The sequence below is a fragment of the Magnolia sinica genome, chromosome 5 (assembly GCF_029962835.1).
Source record: "Magnolia sinica isolate HGM2019 chromosome 5, MsV1, whole genome shotgun sequence".
Lineage (NCBI taxonomy): Eukaryota > Viridiplantae > Streptophyta > Magnoliopsida > Magnoliales > Magnoliaceae > Magnolia > Magnolia sinica.
In genome coordinates this window covers 35,211,827-35,214,350 of record NC_080577.1, presented here as the reverse complement: position 1 = coordinate 35,214,350, position 2,524 = coordinate 35,211,827, and positions in this window count along the sequence as shown.

The following is a 2,524-nucleotide window of genomic DNA, read 5'->3' as shown; positions in this document are numbered from 1 at the left end:
TGGTCATCAGTGTAACACGTGGCATAATCGTATGGGCATGAGTGATCCAAGTCATCATCATAATCGACTGGTCATTAGCGCAACACGCGGCGTAATCGTATGGGCATAATGATCTAAGCCGTCTTAGTATACTATGCGTGCATGATTTGCCAGCCCATTAGTAGTCCAATTACAATCAGCCATTTTAAAATAAGCTCACGGTCACTACGGGGAGCGCAGGGCCCAGCGTAGGTCGACAGCTCGGGCATAGTGTCCCATTACCACCATCCCCGGCTCATAAGGCTACCATCTTAGGATGTTTAATGAAAACCCGTCGACTAGTGACCAATCATATTACAATATATGGGGCTTACCATCGCATGGTTGCACGGTATAAAACATCGAACCCATATAGAAAAAATATCAGAACAAAGCCACATAGGGCGATATCAAATAAGCCATATATGGCAATTATCAAAATAGGCCTCATAGGGCGAGTATCAAAACCATGCGATAAAAGACCATCCTTGAAAACTATTGGATACAACAACCCTTGATGGTAGGCCCACATTAATGATCCATTTAGACCACCACTTAATATCTACTAAGTCGAAGGTCCATTTTAATCACAACCAGTCGGGTTACATCCTAAGTATGGGTGTACATTTATAGGTAGGGGTTTCCCACTAATGTACCAGTTTAAAGTCCATAAGCAATACACAAATAATCCACAAGCATGAACAAATATATAGGATGAACATTAAGTAGGCAATATAGCAATTCAATTTGCACCAGCTAACACATGTGATTATAAGAGAGAGATATCAATTATAATTTTTAATAAAAACTATAACTTATGCTAATGAGAAGATGGAAAGCTCAAGGGGAAGAATCATCACTTTATACGTTGAATCGCCTTCTAGTATCTCTAAGTGCTTGCGCCCTTAGAATTATATCCTACCACAAATCATAAACTTGTACAATTAGGTCTTAGTTTTAATCACTTCCTAGGGTCGAAGATCATATCCTAAGGTCATCTTTTAGGGTTTTAATGTGGAATTAGGGTTTTATCCTAGAGTCTAGCCCCGTACTTGGATTTTAGGATTTTATTCTAGAGTTTAGTTCTAAGCTAGATAATTTAGGGTTTGAACCCTAGTTGGTGTATTAGTTACGTTTAAACTCAATAGTTATAAGATAATTATTAGCGTTAGTGTTGTACTTCATATTAGCTAACATAATAATAATAATCATTCTAATGATAATTAATATTGTGATCTACCATCTATGATAACATTTAAGAGTGGCAAAAGAAATACACTAGTAATTAGTAATGATATTATTTTATATGTAATAGCTAATGTCGGTATAGATAAGTTACTAACAGTTATTCATTCCTGATATTAAATTCCTAATGATGATAGGAATGGTAACCATGTGGATAGTGCTAATAATTGTAAAATCGTAATTAACGCTAGCGATGAAATTGTTATTTAGCTACCCTGACAAACTTATCCCTTATGAGGATAATAAATATTATGATATACTATTAATGATAACGTTTGAGGGAAATAGATAAATTACTACTGTTCTCTAATTGCAACTCGGTTTATAATGACTAGCCTTAGCATAGGTTATCCACTAATGGTTAAACATACTTAATGTTAGAAATCCTTATAATAAGATTGGTAACAAATAGTGTGATCTATTGTCAATGAGAATATTTAGGAATGATAAGTAGATACTAGTGTCCCATTTATACAGCCCCATAGATGGCTGTCGGGCCTGCTGAACTAAATGTGGCCCAGCAGCGACACAGGCCCGAGGTGAGCTGGTTGGACTGATTTTGGCCCATCAGATATGCCTTAAGTGCGAGCCACCACCCTAGACGTGTCCCACAGAGATTTGCCTCACGTGCGGCCCATCTGATGCCATTTAAGCCTAGATTTTCATGGCTAGTTTCAGCCCGTTTTGAGCTGGATCCGAGGCCCATCTGAAGGTGATTTCTCAGCTTGAATCCCAGCCCATTGGAGCCCACTTTCGGTTCAGATCAGGGCCTCACAGAAGGATGGTTTCCAATCCTGTTTTGGCCTAGCTGGAGACATTTTTCAGCTCACCTTTGTGGCCCCAGACATAGCTGGAACTCCCACAACAGTGCCAGCAGATGAAAGGAAAACAGAGGTCATTAGGCTGTTACCTGGCCTGCTCCATCGTCGATTGAGTCGACCCAACTCAGCTCAGTTCGAGCAGTTGTTGTGCATGGCAGACGTTCACTCTCTCTCTCCCTGTGCATCTCTCCCTTCTTCTACTTAGACAAGTCCAGCAGCGTTTGAACTCGGGCAACGTATGAGCAGATGGTGCCGGGGCAGCAACTCAGGCCGAGTCGCCCCACTCGACGCAGCAGCAACCCGAGGAAGAGGTTGGCGTCCCTGTCTCACACTCTTTTCTGCTCTCTCCTCCTTCCTTTTCTTCTTTTCTTTCTGCTCCCAACTCTAGCTAGCGGGAAACTCCGAATCTAACCAGCAATGGCCCTGAGTTGGTGCCACCT